Source organism: Taeniopygia guttata, chromosome 23 (assembly GCF_048771995.1).
Source record: "Taeniopygia guttata chromosome 23, bTaeGut7.mat, whole genome shotgun sequence".
Classification (NCBI taxonomy): Eukaryota; Metazoa; Chordata; class Aves; order Passeriformes; family Estrildidae; genus Taeniopygia; species Taeniopygia guttata.
Window position 1 is genome coordinate 1,249,379 of NC_133048.1, and position 19,464 is coordinate 1,268,842.

Consider the following 19,464-nt stretch of genomic DNA (forward strand, 5'->3'; position numbering starts at 1 on the left):
GAAGTAATTCTCTCCAACCTCCCACAGTGGTAGTCAGATTGCATTTAATCCATCACTGAATGTTCCCGAAGGCTGGGATCTGGCACCATGCTCCACACGGAGCCGTGGCTCGCCCCTCACTGTGCCGACACCGCCGCTCCCTGCCCGGTGTCCTCCTGCCTGGGCCACCTCTCACCTGCACATCGCTGCTGGCACAGCCAGGGTGATGCCCCCAGCCCCTTTTCCATCCTTGTCACCCCGTGCCAGTGCCCTGAGCGGGCACAGCAGCACACCCCGGCTCTGCTCAGCACTGCCAGTCCAGCTCCTGCCCCCCTCCCACCCCCATGGCACATTTTCCCGCTGAGCACCAAGGGCTGGTTTTCTGAGCACAATTATCCATCTTTGTGGAAACGTGGAAACGATATTCCAACGCACGGGGCTGATTCGATTATGTCCGTGACCCACCGAAATTAAGTTAAGGCATTTTTCAGCCCCAGATTGAATTATGTCTCCTCCCTCTCTCTTGTTCCTCCGGTGAGGAGCAGCTGGATGGCTGGGACGGGGATTTTGGGAAGCAGTGAGCAGGGATTTTGGAGCAGTGAGAATGTCCTGGGATTCTCCTGGGATTTTCTCTTTGGGACCCTGAGGTGCCAGCAGTGCCCAGGGCTGCTGTGGCACCCGAGCTTTCAGTGTGGCCCTGGCAGGGCCAGAGCAAAGCTGGGGACACCGTGGAGCCCTGGCACAGCAGTGGGGGCAGAGCTGCCAGGAGATACAGGCAGCAGAGCCGCTAAATCCCACACTAAGCCTGGCTTCCCTCTCCTCTGGGAAGGAGAGACACCAACAGTGGCTCAGCACAGTGCTGAGGGGTATCAGTTGTTTAGCTCAAATAAATACGTTTTAAGTAGGATGAGTTACTCAGAGTTATGGCACTGGGTGAGTTGGGATGTTGTTCTCTTTCCTTTCTCAGCCTTGGGCTGCGAGATGGGAGCTCACACCTGGAGATTTTTTGGGCTGGAATAGAATTTGTTTGATAGAATTTTTCCCAACAGCTGGGTTAAAATTCTATGAAATTAAAAAAGAGGGAAAAGAAAGAAATCTCAGCACTGGTACAGAGATGGGTTTTGCCTCTAGTATAAGAATATTGATGGGTCAGGTGTTGCTTGGTAATGTTTATTCAAGTCCAACGTAATTTTCAGTTCCTTGTTCTCTGACAGTGAACAGGTGCACCAGCACCCAAACCAGAGGATCAGTCAGAAGCAGCTATAACTCCACAAGATATAAAATAAAAGAAAGAACCCAGTGAGGGGTTAGAAGACTCCAGAGCAAAAATGATCCAAAGAATTGCTGGGCAGCAGGAAGAAGCCTGTGCATGGCCAGGAGCAGGCAGAGTGGCACAGCACAGCCAAGGTGGCATGGCCAGGGTGCCACGGCTGCAGCCCAGGCTCCATCCTGGGGAAGGGACATGCCCGGGGAGGAAGGAGCCAGCACAGGAGCAGTGACAGGCAGCAGAGGAGCGGGGCTGCAGCCGATGCTTTGCTCTGTGGGACAGAGGAATGTCTGTGCTGGCAAATGAGCCTCTGTGCAGAGGAAATGCTTTGCCAGTGAGAGCTCTGGTTAAACAAGGCTGGTTCATTGCTGCAGGAGCTGCTGTGCCAACGGAGGCCCCTCCACGCTCTGCCCTGTGCCCAGGGTGCTGCAGGTGGGACAAGGGCGTGGGCAGGAGAGCTGATACTGCCAGGGCACGGCTGTTGTGGTGCTGAGGTGGTGGCAGAGCAGTGGCTGCCAGCAGCCATCCTGCTGGTTCCCCGAGCAGTCCCATGTGCCGTGGTCCAGCCCCGGCCTGGGGCAGCCTTGGGGCTGCTCTGCGCTGCTCACCCCACCCCGGGCTGTGGTGGGGACTGTGGTAAAGGAGCAGCCGCGGGTGGACCCCCAGCCCTGCCTGCTCAGGGCACGGAGGGGACCCCAGCCCCATCCCCAGCACATCAGCATTCCTGGGAGCAGGGTCCGGCTGCTCTCCGGGGGAAGGCATTGAGGGGGGATTAGCTGTCTGATGCCCCCCTTGCTCAGGCGCTTAATACAGAAAACAAACACCCTTGTGCACCCAGCGGCCTCCATCCCGACGGGCTTTCTCCGTGCCCGTTGCCTCAGCAACCCTAATCTGCCTCCCGGGGCACACCGGGGCCCGGCACCCCCGCGCACCCCGGCAGCTGCGGCCGTGTCCCGGCTGTGCCAGGCACGCGGCTGCCAGCGGGATGCCACTGGGATGCCAGGGATGCTCCTCCGCCCTGGCCATGGGCAGCACACGGGAAAGGCAGGAGGTGGGGGCTGCCGGCACCCCGATCTCCTGGGATTGGGGCACCTCTGTGCTGTGTGCGATTTAAAACTGCCAAGATATGAGGCAGCAGGACCCGGCTGCGCTGGCACCACGTTTTCAAACTGTTCTGCCCAGGGCAACAGGATTTTTAGGGTGGCAGAGATGCCCCAGCACAGAAGTGGGGTTGGGGGCAACGCTGCTCCAGCCCGGGGCAAGAAGGGGAAAGAAGGTTGGACCCCATCGCACCCCAGCCCAGGGGCAGGCGGCACCCAGTGCTGGGGGCTCTGCAGATGAAGACGGCTCTTTTCCCACCCTGCGGCTGTTATCGCTGGCATCAGCATCCCCGGGGCACAGGGCATCCCTGCTCGGGTCTGGGTGGCGAGGAGGGGCCGGAGGGCGGGCGCAGGGGCCGCGCTCTCGGGGTGCGGTGCGCGCAGTCTCCCTCCTGCGCCGGAGGAACGAGCAGCGTGGGGCTGGGACCGCCGAGGGGAGAGAGGAAAAAAGAGGGAAAAGAGAGAAATCTCAGCACCCGCTCCGGCGCGGCCCCGCTCCGCACCTCCCGCACCTTTGGTCCCGCTCTGCATCCCCCGCACCCCTGATCCCGCTCCGCATCCCTCTCTCCGCATCGCCCGTCCCGCTTCGCATCCCCCCGCACCCCCGAACCCGCTCCGCATCCCCCGCACCTCCCGCACCCCCGGCCCCGCTCCGCATCCCCCCGCACCTCCCGCGCCCCCGGCCCCGCTCCGCATCCCCCCGCACCTCCCGCGCCCCCGGCCCCGCTCCGCATCCCCCGCACCTCCCGCGCCCCCGGCCCCGCTCCGCCCTCCCGCCCGCCCCGCTCCGCCCCGCGGGGTGCCCGGCCCGGCCCGGCCCGGCCCGCCGCTCCCGCCCGCGGCCGCCCGTGCCCGCCGCTCCTCTCCGCTCCTCTCCGCTCCGCTCCGCCGACGGCAGCCGAGGTAAGGTCCGCGCCGCTCCGCCGGGACGGGCGCGGGGCTCCGCCGCTCCCGGGGCCGCTCCTGGCCCCGCTCCCCCGCGCGTCCCGCCGGGCTTGGGCAGGAGTTGATCCCGTGGATTTCCCAGTCACGAGTCCCGCTCTTCTGGTGCCTTTTCCCCGAGGAACACCGCAGGACTCTCCAACCATCCCTCTTCGGGCAGGTCTGAGCCCGCTTTCCTCTACTTTACTTTTTCTCATCCTTTCTCCCTCCTCTGACCCATCTCGGTCACGTCCCGTTCCCAGCGAATCCTCCCCGGAGCCTCTGCCGTCTCCCAGTGCCCAGCCCCTTCTTTCTGCTGTTAGGAAATGTTTGTGAGAACAAAAGTGTTTTGGGGAAAGTGCCGTGACCTTTGGGACAGCCACTGCTGGCACTCGCTGCTCCAGCCCTGCCTCGGGTCTGGTCCCCTCCCGCAGCTCCAACATCTGCACCCGGGTACCGGCACCATTCCCGTGGACTGGCACAGGGATGCCTTCCACAAAAACCTTGGGAAACACCAGGTGCTTATTTTTTTAAGAGTGTTGCTGTTAACTGGCTCCTGAGCTACCAGGTTCTCCAGCTTTGAACATTCCCAATAAGCCAGGAAAGATCCCCCCTGTACGGTAGCCCCAGGCCAGGCAATAACCTACCGGAGATATTTCTCATCTATGGGCAGCTTTGCTATAAGGAACATGTTTAATAAATCATAAGGCCGGTGAATTCCTGGGATTTTTATTGCTTCTGTAAAAATGCAGTTTTGATCCGTCTGCGAGGGATATTGGGAAACAAAGCGGCTCCTTTCAGAGCCGGATCCTACGAATTTAGGACACAGATCTGGCAGCAGGGCTGGTGGCTGCGAGCCCCCTGGGCAGGGGCAGTGCTGTGGTGGGGCACAGGGGCTGTCCTGTCCCTGCTCTTTTAGGAACCGATGTGACCCATGTGCCTGAAGCCCCATCTTGGCTTTCCTCACCCCTCTGTGGCTCTGGACACAACCGCGTGTGTGGAGCCGAGGCAGCGATGCCAGGGGAAATATCACAGCTGGAAACGCAGCGGGGCAGCTCCAGGCTTCCAGTTCCATTTTTCCTCCTTGCCCTGTTGCCCAAAGGGAAAAGAAGCAGCAAAACCCAAAGTGCTAAAAAATGGGAGAGGTTCTCGCAGGAAGACTCGCCTGCTTTCCGTCAGCCCAGCTGACCCGATCTCCCAGCAGTGGGGATTGTCCCAGCTCCCAGATTGGGCAGAGGAATGGCAATAAAGCAATTTTCTTTGCCTGTTCCAATCTGAAAACTGGGGTTTAGAAGCAGGAGCAGAGCCAAAACGCAAACAGCACACAGAGATGTGAATCCAGCAGCTGTCAGGGGCTCATTGGGATTTCGGAAACCACGAGTGCTGTGGCCAGGGCAGTTGGTTGTGGGTTGAAATAGGTGGTGGAGGCTCTGCCCCACTGCACGGGGCCAAGCTGAGAGGCCAGGCTGCCCTTGTCCTGGAGGCAGCAGTTTGGTGATCGGGATTTGTCCCGTCTCCTGCCATGCCTTTGTTTTAGGCTGTGCAGAGCCCGGCCGCAGAGGCGGGGAGGGAGCGTTTCTTTGTACAGGGAAGCATTTAAATTCTTTGCAGTGATTCATATATTCCATTCATATGAAACACAGTCCTGCCGAGTGTGAATGGGGACTGCGGGGGGATTTTTTTTAAGGCAATAAGCCCTAGAAGTGTCAAAAGTTATTCACACCTTGGTGAAATCAAGGATATTTCTGTCCGTGGCTCTTGGCAGGGGCTCAGCACAGCTCGCCTTGCGTTGGGTTTTTGGTTTCCCACTTGGACACGGAGCAGGGGGAGCATAGGGGCAGCGCTCCCCTTCCCTGTGCCCAGTGCTGGAAGAGTTCCTGGTGCCAGAGGGGCCTGGCATGGGCTGTGCCCGGGGGTTGTGGCTCAGACTCCCTGGGGTCACACACCCAGAAAGGCCCAGGCTGGTGAGCAGCCACTTCTTGGTGAGCCCATGGCTGGGCGAGGTGCTGTCCCTCGAGTGATGGTCACCAAGGCTGTGGCCACAGCTACAGAGCAGCTGTCCCCATCGGGGCAGAGCCTGCCCTGCTGCCCTCAGCACAGGGCACAGGAACAGCCCAGAGAAGGGCCTTTTTAGGAGGTGCTGCGACCTTGGCGAGTGGCTCCTGGGGTCAGGCATGACCCTGGCGTCACTGACCTGCTTTGGGGGGCTGCCAAGTCCCTTTTGAGGAGCATTAGTTTGGGGGGAATCAAGTGGAGTGGCTGGGGGCCAAGATATGGGGGCATCACCCCGATGCCACAAGGTGCCCCAGGCGTGGGGGCAGCACCCGCCGGGAGCTCTCGCCTCTGCCCGCTGCTCCAGGATGCTTTGAGCCACTGTAAATCCTCTCCGAAGGAACTGGGAAGACAGTTTTATGGCAGATTAGCGGGGTGTTGTTTTCAGTGCTGATCCATCACGGGACACGGGCACTGCGTGGTGCTGCTGGCGGGAGGTGCAGCCTCTCTCTCCCGGGGAGGTGGAGGTGAAACCTCCTGGGTTTGGTGCTCTGTCTGCTCTCTGGTCTGTGATGTGAGGGACAAAACCTCCTCCTGGGCACTGGGCACCATGGCTGGCAGTAGCTGGGCTCCTCACCCCCTGCTACCAGGGCGGATGAAGGGGATTTGGGCAGTGGCACCTGCAAAAGGCATTAACCCGGTGGGGAGGGCGTGGGGCCGGTCCCGTCTGTCCCCACACACCCCTCTGTCATTGTCTCCTATTTCATCTTTGTCCGCAGCCCAGGAAGGAGCAGAGTTTCCATTCCTCTGCACTAAAGAAAATATCTGTGACAATAAAATCTCATCGTTCAGAAGAGGGAGGGATAAAAAGATACCAAATCGCATTTGTCTTCCCTCAGTTTCCCAATCCCACGTTTTTCCCTCTGGGAGAGGGTGCAGGCCATCGACTCTGTTGGGCACATGCTAGACTCTGAGCACCCCCAGTCCCCCATGCACTTTGTCACACCTGATTAGAGAGGGCAGGGTGAGGAGGGGGACACTGAAACATGCCCATCCCTCTTTTGCACTCCCTGTGCTGGACATGTGGGGAGCAGGGCAGGGTGCTGCTGGAACCTGGCTGTGTCCTGGTGGGATTGGGACCCTCAGGGTGGCTGGTGAGGCAGGGGTGGCACCCCACACCCCCAGCCCCTCAGCTCTCCCCTTCTCCTCAGGGCTCAGCTGCACGTTGCTTCCCTGCGTTGGCGACTTGGACGCCGGCACAGACATAATAAACCGCTTTTCCTTTTCCCCTGTCACCGGAGCCGGTCCTGAGTCACATCCCTGGCTGCCTGGCTCTTCCCCAGGGCTGTCTGCTCTGGCTGCATAACCCTGAGCATCGGCTGCAGACTTCAAAGCAATGGGACCCATCCTGGCCGGGAAGGGCTGGAGGGATGGCAGCGCTCCGGGAAACATCTGCACGGGGCCGGGGGGGCAGGAGCTGGAGTGGCTGGTGGGATGTGATGTTCTGCTCCCCAAAAGCCTGGCTCACCCCTGGGCACTGCTTGTCTGCCCCAAAGAGCTTCAGGAGCTGCACTCTTCACCAAAACCACATCCTGCCTTGTTCTCCGGTGTTCTCACAGCAGATCCCAGGAGCAGGGACCCCACAGCTCCTGATGGCTGCAATGCTGCCAAGCTTGGCTGGGGGATGCAGGTGGGAGATGGACCCTAAAAAGTACCAAAGGTGGCAGTGTGAAGGTGTCTGCTGTCCCCTCAGCCCAGTGCTCCCATGGTCTCTGCCCCAGTGTCAGCGGGGTTCACGGAGTGAAGCTCCAGCTCACAGGCAGCAGCTGCAGCCAAAATCTGCAGAGTCTGGTCTCTGTGACCTCCCCTGGGGCCGAGCCAGTCCTGCTGGCCCATCTGGAGATGTTTGTCCTCAGAGGCTCTTCCAGGCGCCTCCATCCAGGACAGGGCTTGGCAGGGAGCAGTCAAGGAGGAGGACAAAGGCTTCAATGTCCACCTGCTGTGGATGCAGTGGCCGATGCAATGCCTTGCCCAGCTTGGCTGTTTCGCACCAAAAACCTGAGTACTTATTTCCTGCAGTACTCCCATCCCAAATTCTGCCTTCTCCAGGCAGGATGTGGCCCCAGCAATTGCCCCAGACCTGCAGATTTCTGCAAACCTGCTGCACACCCGAGCAGCCGGGCAATGCTGGACCCCTGGGACCTCGCAGTGCTCCTGTGCCTGCCCCACGGAGCTCTGGCTGTCGCTGAGAGCCTCTTTATTGTTCTGGTGGAGGGTTTTGTTTCACTGCTGCCTTCCAAGTTCCCAGGGATCTAAATTCTAAAGAGGGGTCTTGTAAAGAGCCCTGTCCAGATGGGCGAGATGATATTGCCATATCAGATGAGAGCTATCCCTGTCTTTATCCACAGACAATGCAGCAGTGGGAGCAAACAAGGATAGAGCCTTTCTTCAGAGGCACATTAGCCAAATAAGAGCCTTCACTTTGTTCTGTGCCGAAACCTAAGGCCCTTGAGGCCAGACCACCTCAGGGAACTGCCCCCATCCCTGCAGCCACATGAGGATTTGCCCCTTTCCCCGTGCCCATTTTCCAGGCAGGGCAGGGCAGCAGGTCCTGCCCATCTCATTGCTGGGGTGCTCCCTGTCCTGTCCCCACTGTCCCCCAGGGCTGGGAAGGTCTCAGCGGTGCTGCAGGGACTGGGCAGCACTCGGGCCTCTTCTGTCCTTGGATGCCACAGAAGGTGGAAGATGGGGTTGTGCCCCATCACTGTGGGATAGTTGAACCCACTCAGACAAGACTCAGGGCAGCTGAGGCTTCTCTGTGCACTCACTTGTGGTGATGCACAAACCCTGTGGCCAATTCACCTGCTTTCAGATTTCATTACAAGACCCAGAATTCAGCCCAGGTTTGTTTTTAGAAGTTACCGGAGGCTGAGAGAGCCTGGGACTGATTTATGGCTTCCCATCAAAATCATGTGGTTTCACCACGAAACTTGGAAGCTCTGGCTGCATTTTTCCTTTGGAGACTTTGGCTTCACTCCAGGGCTGGGAGTGTGAATCCAGGGTGTGCATCAGGGCTGGGGCGTTTGGGTGCTGTGACTGAAATGGAGGAGATATGGATCAGCACAAGGAGAATATTTAATGTCAGGACAACACAGCCATGGTTCTCAGGGAAGCACCGATAAGGCAGCGGAGGCTTGGCACGGCACAGGGCTGCAGCAGGTCCTTTGCTCTCACTGTAGCTTTCATTTCAACACTCAGCACTTATCACCCTCACATCCTGCTCCGTGTCAGCGGCCAGAGCAGCATCTCCCGAGCTGCTGTGCCCAGGCAGGCTGGGAAGTTCCACTGCCCTCCCTGCAGCTCTGCTCCAGACTCACAGGGTGAGCTGCCAGTGCCCACCAGGGTTAAATGTGTGGGCTTTTGCCAGAGAAGCATATTTCCAGCCTCAACCATGCATTGTCAACGACTGCAGAAAGGTATTTCTCACTGCTCCCTGTACTGTGAGCCAGCGGACAAGAACAAGACGACTTTTATTGCTATTTCTTCATATTTCCTGATATTGCCAGTCTGGCACTCACAACCCACAGGCAGATCCTGACCTGGGCCTGGGTTTGGATTACAGCAGCGATACCTTTGTCTTTGCTTTGCCTTTAATTTCAGATGCTTTGGGCCCTGTAGGGCAGAGCTCACAGACCCAGGGAGGGCAGCTTGGGTCAAGGGCAGAACCCGAACCAAGCCCATGCCCAGGCACACACAGTCATTAAGACTGGAAAAGCCCTTCAAGATCATCAAGTCCAACCTTCAACCAAATTCCCCATGCCCACTAAGCCATGCTGTGAAGTGCCATGTCTGTTTTTTGAACACTTTCAGGATCCTGTCTCCATCACATCCCTGGGGAGCCTTTTCCAAATTTGGACCCGGGCCAACCCCCTGCCCCTCACAGCAGCTCAAGGACCCCAAAGCCCAGTGATTGCCATGGGCCCACAGACCCCTGAGGGTCACATTGTGGGGGTCTCAGCCACTGGCTCAGGGCAGTGCATGAACAGAGGAAAAAAGCCCTGTGTTACATAAATAACAAGGTCAAACCCTGCGAGCTGCTCCTGCTGCGCGCGTCCTGCCGAGCATCCCCCGGCGCGGGGGCCAGCGGGACAGCGGAGTCGCTTCAGGGCTTGGGTGCCTTTATGGTTTCAATTTAATGGCTTTTTCAAGTCAAGATGAAAGGGAGAGCCGGGCAGGGCCGCAGCAGTTCCCTGTCTGCATCCGAAGGAAGCTGGTGGGGCCGTGCGAGCGCCGGTGGCTCCGTGCCCGCTTCCCGATCCTCCACTTGTGCTTCCCACCGCCGGCACAGACACGTCCACACCACGAACAGACCCTGTCCCTGCCAGCGCTGCGCCGTGCTGGGAAGTGCCAGCTCGTGTGGCAGCGGGAGATGACCCCTCAATCCTGGTGTGGGACACTCAGGTGTCCAGCACTGCTCTGACAGCCTGGCACAGCCGGTGCTGATGGTCTCTTCCATTGCACCTCCCACAGCCACTCATTAAAGGCCACACCTGATGTGGTCATTGCCAGCCATCAGCCACAGGCCAGGACAAGACCCCAGCGCTCCTCCAGCAGCCATAAATTGAGCTGTACGAGGAGTCTGTAATTATTTTATGCCAAGCCTGGTATTTTCCTCCCCCCAGGGAAGCACTAGAGCGAACAAGAGCAGGCCTGTGCCAAACCATGCCCGGGCAGTGCTTTTATGAAATCTTGGGTTCGTCAGAATTAATTTCATTTAAAACATTCCTCTCGTTTTTCATAAAGCACAGCAAATCCGCGGTACTTAGGGCAGGAATGCAGCCAGAATTACCCGCGGCAGATGGGCTGTGACAGCGGGGTCGCCCACGGCCCGGAGCTGCGCCGGCCTCGCTTCTGGGGGCATCCAGCTGGGAAGAGATGCTGGGAAGAGAAACAGCCAGGCATGGAGCTCCAGCTCCGTCCCGTGCTCCCGGGGGATGTGGGGGTCCAGGTGTTTTGTCCCCAGAGTTCTGTGAAGGTGTGGCTGTGGCCGTGACTGTTCACATCCCAGCGCTGTCCCTGCCCCTGTGGGATGGGGGACTCACAGACCGTCTGCTTGAGTCCCCTGGCTGGTACCAGCTGGCCCAGGGGTGGAACCTGGTCCAAAACCAGAGCAAAACTGCTCAGATTGTCAATAATTCAAGTGCTTTTTGGGGCTGGGGATACCTGACCGGGGCTGGGGGCAGGAGCAGTGTGGGAACAAGGGTTGGGAGCTGGTGCTCCTGCCTTGCACGAGAAAGTGTGAAGAACTGAGCCATGGGAGAAACAAACTTCTGTCCACTTATGCTGGGACATGGCGGGGCACCTTCCCAAAGTCGGGATCTCTGCAGGGCTGCTGCTGGAGGGCTCTTGGCTTGGGAGGGAGTTTAGTCCCTGAAGTCCAAACCCAACAGGAGAAATAGATCAAAATTCCCATAATTCTGGAGACCCGACCCACTGGGAAGGGCTGTAACTCCCCTCCCTTCAATCTTCCCCTTCTTGCAGCCTCCCAGGACAGGACCCGGGCAACAACTGGCAGAACAAGAGGACACAGTCTCAGGCTACATCAGGGAAGGTTTAGGTTGGATATTAGGAAAAAATTTTTCACTGAAAGAATAATAAAATACTGGAATTGTCTTCCTAGGGAGGTGGTGGAATCACCATCTGTGGATATGTTTAAGAAAAGACTGGACTTGGCACTTGGTGCTGTAGTCTGGTTGTGGTGTTAGGGCGGGGGTTGGACTTGATGACCTTAGAGGTCTCTTCCGACCTCATTATTCTGTGATTCTGGGATTCTGTGACCCAGGTGAGCACCTCAGCTGCTGTGTCCTCCCAGGATGCAAACAGGAGCTCGTGACCTTGGGTGACCCCGGGGCAATGAGAGGAGACACGGGACATCCCTGTGGGAGCTGGAAACCAGAGGGAGCCAATGGGTCCATCCAGTGGGTCCCGCTGCAGGCTGGGATCATCCCTGCCGTGCTGGGAACCTTGTTTGCTCCAAACTTCCCCCTCCTGCCAGGCCAGTGGGCTCCAGCCTGCCAGGGAGCTGGTAGGGGTGAGGAGGGGGATTAGCAGGTGTCTACACTCCCCTTTCATCCTGCTGCAGGGAAATCCATGGCTTCATCTCCCTGTTCCTGCACGAGCCCTGCCCTGTCCCTCCATGCTGACTGGGATGGACTGGGAGATGGAACAGCCCCGGGGTCTGCACCATGGCAGAGCCCTCCGAGCACCTCAGTTGTGGCTGGATGGCATTCCAGAGGAGTGGCAGCAGCTCCAGCACCCATGGCACAGCTGATGGCGTTTGCCAGGGCAGGGGTGGGTTGATCCCTGTCACTCCGTGGTTTGCTGTGGAGCGTGAGAGCACAGGGCTGGGTGTGCTGTTTATTTTGGTTAAATTGAGTTTTCTCTGGGAGATTGGGGGGCGCGGGGGGCCTCCAGACAAGGGGCTTTTGTGAGCTGAGCTGCAAGCCGATCCCCTTTTGTGGTTTTGCTTTTTTGGATGATACAATTTGTTATTCCAAGAACTACCCAGCAAATGGACCCCATTAGCCGAGTCCCCAGAGCAGCTGGAGCTGGAGCTGCTGCTTGCAGTGCTTTGTCTGCACCCACCTTGGGCCCACTGGGAGCACTGGGGCCATGGCACTGCTGTGCCCCTGGATGGTGCTTGGGGGAGAGGTGGGGGCAGGAGCTGCTGTCTCTCCTTGCTGGCTGTGCTGACAGGGCATCTTATGGGATTAGCCTGGGCTGGGACCAGCAGAAAGCACTGGGTTTGTTGAATTCCCTGTCACACTCATGTCCCTGGCACACACTGACAATAACCCAGTTGTTGCCACGCTGCTGGCGGCTGGAGCCAGTGCTGGGGCAATCCACCCAGGGGCAGCCCTTTTAGCCCCTCACACAGGGCTGGACCTCACCCTCATGCTTGATGGGAGCTGTGGGAATTCACATCCCTCTCTACCTTTGGGCACGAGCAGCATCCCCTGCACTGGGGGCAGCATTTGGGGTCCCTCTGGCACCCCCTCACCTGCTCCAAAGGGCAGCTGTGGCAATGCCATGGCAGCCTGTGCTGCTGGAGCCCGGCCCCGGGGCCGTGGTGCCACCAGGACCAGCCGGAGCATCCTCGGCCCGCTCGGCGCTGCCTCCCGCTGCACAGGGATGCTGCTGCCTCTGTTTGTCTTGGCTTTTTCCCGCATGTGAGGAGCTGGAGCTGCGCAGGAGCCGGTGGGTTTGTAAATAAAAGCGTCGGACACCTCTGTGGGTGGTGCTGAAAGCTCCTGAATTAGCCCCACCGCCCCACACGGGGCATGTGGCTGCTGCCCCTGTGTCCCCCTCCCAGCCCCACTTGCACCCACCCCTGCTGAAGTGCTGGGACACGCTGCCCTGCCCAGCTGGGATGTATCCCTGCTCCCTCCAACCTCCGAACGGGACATGTACCCCAGAGCTGGCTGCCCACAGCGAGGGGGCTGCCCAGAGGTGGGCAGCAGCCACCAGCCATGCCCGGAGATGGGTTTGCCACAGGGGCTGGGTGTGGTGCATCCCTAGGGCACAGTGTGTGCTGGCACCACAGAGGGTCACTGGCTGTCCCCAAGCAGCCCCTTGGCCATCTCTGACTGCTGAAGAACCGGGAGGAGAGGAACCACACCGTGTTGGCGCTGGGCTGGAGTGGCCAAAGGCCGTGGGACACCGGCCGTGCCCGGAATTTGCTTTCCATGGTCCGGCCCTGGCAGAGCCCAGCGGGGCCGTGGGAAGGGGCAGCCCGAAGTTCCCAACAAAAGGGAGACAGCGCCGGGAGCCAAGTGCAGGGGCAGGACCCCGTCCAGGGCTCCTCAAACACCGGGGGATGGAGCACCGCAGCCCCGGTGCCTCCCTCGGGGGCAAAGGCCAGCACAGATGGGGGCTGCTGGCACCAGCCCCGACCACAGCCCTCCTCCCAGCGCGCCCCCGCCATTCCACCCAGGGCCTGACATTTCAACGTGCCGAGCCTTCGGAAAACAGCATTTTAATGCTCTTGCTGTAAAAGCGCTGGAAAATGTCCGTGGGCTTGTGCAGGAAGGCTCCCGGGAGCTGGCTGAGCCCTGCCAGGGCAGCTGGGGTGGGGTGGGATCCTGGGGAGCCCCACGTCTCTCTGAGACACCCCTGCAATCGCAGCCAGCTCTGCTCATCCCGGGGATTTCTGCAGCAGGAGTGAGGCTGGTGCTGCCTGTCCCAGAGGGGACACGGGGCGGTGTCACCTCACCCTCCCCAGACTTTACCTCCTGCCATCCCTGCCCTCCTCCCTGTGCTCTTCCCACACCAAGGCCTCAAGGCTTCCTTGGGCATCTTTTCCCTTTTGTTTTTTGAGTGGTTTTTTTTTTTATGACTTTCCTCTAGAAAAATGGACTGAATAGGTCAATTTAATTTTCTCCCATATTTCATTGCTCAGAAATGCCAGGCCAGTGTGGCAGTGTGGCACCTGCAGCAGATGCCCAGTGCCTGCCCAAACTGGGGCTGCCATGTGCCCACCACTTCCTAAAAGGCAAAACCATGCCCCAGGTTGGGTCTGACCCCTGGATCGGGTCTGATCCCCAGGTTTGGGTCTATTCCCAGTTCTGGGTCTGTTTCCAGGATCTGGGTCTGCTACTGACACGGGGAAATGATTGGCATAACACTTGGGGTCCCTTGGGCGCAGTAACTGTGCCAGCCCCCTCCTGAGCACCTTGGCAGCCTCCTGGCACCCCTGCCCCAACAAGGGGGTGCCCCTTGCCAAGGCAGGGGGCTCTGGCCGGGCTCAGCAGCGTGCCACTGGCATGGGGAGACCCTCTGGGCAGTGGGTCCCGGCTGGAGACTGAGGGAGGTTCCCACATGACGCAGCCTGGAGCAGAACTCGGGGTGAGCTGAGTGCTTTTCCAGCTCCAAGCCTAAACAAAAGGTTTTGTAATAATTGTCTCCCTGTCCCCGGGTTCAGGGTCCGGCTTTGTGCCCCGGTGCTTCCGAGGGGGAACATTTGAATGCACCAGATGGGAGCACAGGGGTGCAACACCAGGGCCTGACCCTCAAGGACCAGACTTCATCCCATTCCCAGTCCCCTGGGACACTGCAGGGACCCAGAGACAGCCCTGAGTGCCACTGGCTGCGTGTCCATCCAGGGCCAGCATCTCTTAGAGAAACAAATGAGTCCTACTGAGAAAATATTCCATATATTCTGCACTGCTTTCCACTGGTGCTGGAGCTCCAAGTCTCCAGTTTTGCTTGGCAAAGGGTCAATGGTAACAGCGACGCCCAAGGCAGATGCTCTGGAGCCATGAAGGTCACCAGCTCCTCGGGGCCTTTCTTAGCAGCTCCCAGCACTGCCCCAGCTTCTCTTTTCTGGGTGCAGAAGTGTTTTTTCCTCTGGGATGATCTGGGACACATGAAATCCATACCATTTCCCTCTGGGCTGCCCTGTCCAGCTCTGGTTGCTCTGCAGTGCTGCGTGCCCTGGGCAGAGCTGCCCCACGGTGTCACACTGGGAGGAGAAGAGCAGTGGGAGGTGAACACAATTTTGGGGGTAGGGGTCCAGGTGAGAGGTGTGGAACCCTTTGAAACAAAAATCAATGGGATGCTTGATTGAACTGGAAATTTGGAGCCTGGAAAGGAAAGTGTGGCTTTGGGTCACAGCAAGTTGGTGCTAAGTGATGTTGAAAGAGGGTTAGCAACAGTGATGGTGCACATGGGGACACTGAGTGGCACCTCATGGTCCCCAGGACGTGTCACCCCCTGTCTGGGTGTAGTGCTATCCTGTGGGACACTGCTGCCTCTGCATGGGGTCCTGGGGCATGGGGGTTTGGTATGATCCTCAGGAAAGCAGGGCCACTGGAATTCCCTGTGAGGTTGTTGATGCCCAGACAAAAGAAATGTGGAAATTAAAAAAAAAAAATTGAAAAATCAAAGCAGCTGATTCAGCAATGGTGAAACATCTTGTGACAGCATCAGGCAAATTATTTCCAAACAAAATTCTGGGAAAAAATCAGCTTGATTTTGCACAACCCACAAGTGTCCCAATGGAAAGACACGTGGGGGTTGTCCATTGGGATGGGGGCATGGAGAGCCACAGTGCTGTGGGGCACCAGGAGCACAGCCTGGCAGACAGGATGCCCCCTAAAATGGGGATTACAGGGCACAGGGGAAATCTGAAACCCAGCCAGGAGCACGAGCCTGTGCCAGACGGGAGTGTGGGATACAGGAGTGTCTCGTCAGAGTTTCCACTGAACACCTCGGGCTGGCTGGGGTCTCGCATCAGCTCACAGAAATTAAATTAAATTAAATAACATAAACACTGCCTGAAACGTGCACTCACCCCCTTCCCTGGGTGTGGAAATGGGGAAGCAGCTGAGCATGGCTGCCGTGCCAGGAGTGCTCCTTCATGGTGCACGGCCTTGGGGACAGCAGGGGACGGGGATGGGGATGGGGATTGGGGACGGGGATGGGGATGGGGATGGGGACGGGGATGGGGATGGGGATGGGGATGGGATCAGGATGGGGATGGGGATGGGGATGGGGATGGGGATGGGGGTGAGGATGAGCAGGGGATGGGTGTAGGAATGGTGAAGGGATGGGGATGGTGAGGGGATGGGGAAGCCGATGCTGGCGGGGCCGTGATTTACCGAGGCCAGGCAGGACCGAGGCACCGCCCCGGCAGGTAACCCCATCCCCCAGCGCCGCCCGCCAGGGAGGGACGCAGCCCAGGCTCCCGCTCCCGAAATTTATTTTAATGTAAACCTAGCTGTAAGGCAGCTTTTTCTCATTTTTAAACTATTTCATATCAATCCTTGGCCTGCCATTTGTTTTCTTTGAGTGCGGTGGGGAGCGCGGTCGGCATTGCTGAGGATATCTCCTCTGGAATCTTGGCAGAGGCGGCTCCCTATCTTTGAAGAAACGGCAAATGCAAAACAGAAGGCCGATATTAGAGAAGCATAAACAATATTTTTTTCCCCCGTTAACCCCAGGAGCGGCACAGGGGCCGGCTCGGCGACACGGCAGCGGGGGGACAGTGACAGTGACAGTGACAGTGACAGTGACAGTGACAGTGACAGTGACAGTGACAGTGACAGTGACAGTGACAGTGACAGTGACCCTCCCCGGCCACACCGGGCTGACCCCCGGGCAGGGACACCCCAGCATCGCTCCGGGCAGGTCCTGTCACCAGGAGTTGAGCTCTGGGGTCTCCCCCGAGGAGATGCAGCTCCGAGGGTGAAGAGGGTCTCACCGGGTGATTGTCAGAGGGGTTTTGTGAGGATAAACGCGGGAGGATGTGCGGGAGCAGGGCAGGGCAGGCACAGGCAGCAGCGCTGGCATCAGCCAGGCTCACCTGGGGGTTGCTAAAAAGCTGTAAGAGGAGAGAAAATTGAGATCAAAGGACACAACAAAACCAAGCAGACTGAATTTCAAACTCTGACGTTAAAATAAAACGACTGTGAGGATAAACACTGCGAGGCAGGATGCTGTCTGAGCAGCTGGGGCAGGGATGGGGATGTTCCTGGTGTTTTAGATAGGAGGGGATGTTTTCCCAGCAATTCACACATCTGCTGTCGTACCTGGGCAGGTGCTGAGGGAGCAGTGGAGAGCTCAGGTGGGAAAACCACAGGGTGGGGATGCTGTGCCAGGGACTGAGCTGCTGACCAGTAGCAGCGACTGTCCTGGGGCACTGGGAGCCAGCTCGGAGCTGCTGGCTCCATGCTGTCCCACTGCTCTGGAGCTTGTATTTCCCGGTGCAAGGCCAGCACATCTTTTCCCAGGGAGAACAGGTGCTGCTGCTGAGGCTCCTTGTTGCACCGGGGCCCCTGTGGGCTCCCCAAGTGCTCTGATGGGCTCCCACTGCATTCCCTTAGCAGGGGTCCCCTTCCCGTGGGATGGGTGGCAGGGCTGTTCCAGCCCTGTTGCTGCCCCACATGTCCCAACCTGCAGCCCCCCAAAGGAGCTGCCCTGAGCACCCTGCCCCAAAAGGCTCATTATAATGAAGCCAGTGACCCCAGCACGAGGCTGGAAGTTTAAATGTCTGCGGCTGATGGCCTCTTGCCTGCAAATTCCCTGAGATGGGAATCGCTCTCTGCGGGTCCCTCCAGGCTTAGCAGATTTCTTTGCAAAACACTTGTTGCCTTAGAAAACATTATTTCTGCACAGGAGCAAGGTGGGTCTGACCTGCAGACCTTGGGAAAACTCCAACTGTTTTCCACTGCTCCCACCAGGACTTACCTGTCCCTGGCCCAGCCAGCACAGGGTCCTTGCAGAGTGACCCCCAACGCTCCGGCAGCTCCCTGGGGCTCGCAGCCCCTGTCCTTCCCTGTTCTGTCTGGGCAAATGCTCCACATCCCACACCAGGATCCGGGCACAAGTGTCTGTGCTTGATCAGGGCATGAGCCTGTGTTCACAGAGCAGTTTGGACCCTGCACAGCCCCTGTGCAGTCCCCTGAAAAGGAGCTCCAGCCGAGGGGATGGAGCCCTCCAACACTCTCAGCACCCTCATCCCTACTGCAGCCCAGCTCTGGCTCTTGGCTGCTGCTCTGCTCCTCCAGCCCTCAGGGACAGCGTCACAGCTGCCCCCGGGCAGGCCACCATCCCATGGGAAGAGGAGGAGGAGGAGGAGAGGTGAAGAAGAAGGGAAGAAAAAATTGAATCCCCACAAAAATGTCTTCATAACAGGAAACGTCTCATAAAATACCTGTGGTTTGGCATGTGTGATTCGACTGGTCAAACTATGCACCTGGCAGGGAACCCTGCTATTAATGCTGCAGCTCTGGTATTTTGGTGGAGCAGAGGCTGGCCGGGGGTGGGACGGGAGATTTGGGGTGCAGAAACCCTCTGCTGGGGCCAGAGCAAGGGGGGACATGTCCCTTGGGTCTCACTCACCTCTGAGGATGATTTCCCAGCTGTATTTCGGTGAGAGGACGGGGATGCCGTGAGCCAGGCTGAACCTTTGCCCCAGGCAGGAGCCCGGTGTTCCTGCAGCTCCCAGCCAGGGTTTTCCAGCCAGGGTTTTCCAGAACCCACCCGGGGGTGCCCGCCTGGCTCTTGGGCAGCGACCTGAGGAGTTTTGACAGCTGGAGGTGAGGGATTAAGGCCTGAGCCGTGACCTGCGGCCGCTCCCGGCGCACACGCCCGGGGTCACTAATCCTCCTGAGCTGAGCCCTGACCCGGGGCTGTGGGGTCAAGCGGTGCCACCGCCCCGGTGTTGGCATCGCTGCTGACCCCCGTGAGCCACGGGCAGCCTGTACCCACAGCCGTGCCGTGCTGTGCCGTGCCATGCCATGCCGTGCCGTGCCATGCTGTGCCCATCCCGCTCCGTTCAGCGTGAGAGGGAGCAGGTCCCTGCAGATGGGGTGGGGTGTTTTTTCTTCGTCAAGGAAAATGTTTTCTTGTTCCCTGGGCTGCTGGCGGCCGAGGCTCCGGCTCCGGGTCCGGCAGCGCGTACAGCAGCCTTGGATGGGATCGGGTGTCGTGCAGCTAAGGACAGGCTGGTGCCAAGTCTCCCCCTGATGCCTTTGGCTTTCGCAGCCCGGCCTGCGGAAACAACGTGCTGTTCTCCCTCTTCATAGCTCACTTTTCGTTTTTGACTCGGTTTATTATTATTTTTAAAGCATGTGTAGCGCAAAGCAAATCATCGACCTCCCGCTGGACCCGGGCCAGCCCCGTGTTGGGCTTGGAAATCCTCCCTGCTTTATTTTTTATTGTAAATGACCGGAGGATGGAGCGGCTGGATGGGACACGGCGGCGGCCAAGCCCGCCTGCTCCAGCCCACCCACAGCCGGCTGCTCCCGGTGCTTCCCTTTCCCCGCATCCCCCCGCCACGGGCGAGTGCGGGGGGCTTCCCACGGCTGCCCCCAGCCCGGGGCCAGCTTCTGCCTCGGCTTCCAGAGGTGGTGGCTGTGCCTTGTGATCCCCAGAGAATGGGGACAGGTTGGGCACGGGGAAGAGGATGGGGATAGCAATGGGCATGGGGACAGGGATCAGGATGGGATGAGGCTTCACCAGCGAGCCTGGGCATGAGTTAAAGTGCATCAAATCCCCCATCCTGCCTCATCCTTGAGCCCCTCTGTGGGGCTGGCGTAGCCTGGGATGGATGTGGGGCCGGCGCTGGGGTGAGTGCAGGAAGGCACACGCTGTGCCCCAAACTGACCACGCTCTGACTGCCGGGTTTGAACAAGTTCCCCGTTG

General features: G+C 58.9%; 1 protein-coding gene and 1 long non-coding RNA gene across 2 annotated transcripts in view; one reads left to right on the top strand and one right to left on the bottom strand.

The window, feature by feature from the left end:
• Positions 1-1,135: 1,135 nt before the first annotated feature.
• LOC140680471 (uncharacterized) lies at positions 1,136-3,018 on the bottom strand. The gene is made up of 2 exons (XR_012051794.1): positions 2,606-3,018; positions 1,136-1,517 (listed from the first exon to the last, which is right to left on the bottom strand). It is a non-coding gene; the product is annotated as an uncharacterized lncRNA (long non-coding RNA).
• Positions 3,019-3,133: 115 nt separating this feature from the next.
• COL8A2 (collagen type VIII alpha 2 chain) overlaps positions 3,134-19,464 on the top strand; it is a 29,796-nt gene continuing 13,465 nt past the window's right edge. Inside the window, exon 1 of the mRNA XM_030290495.4 lies at positions 3,134-3,249. The gene's annotated coding sequence lies outside the window, so the exon portion shown is untranslated. The remainder of the gene's footprint in view (positions 3,250-19,464) is intronic.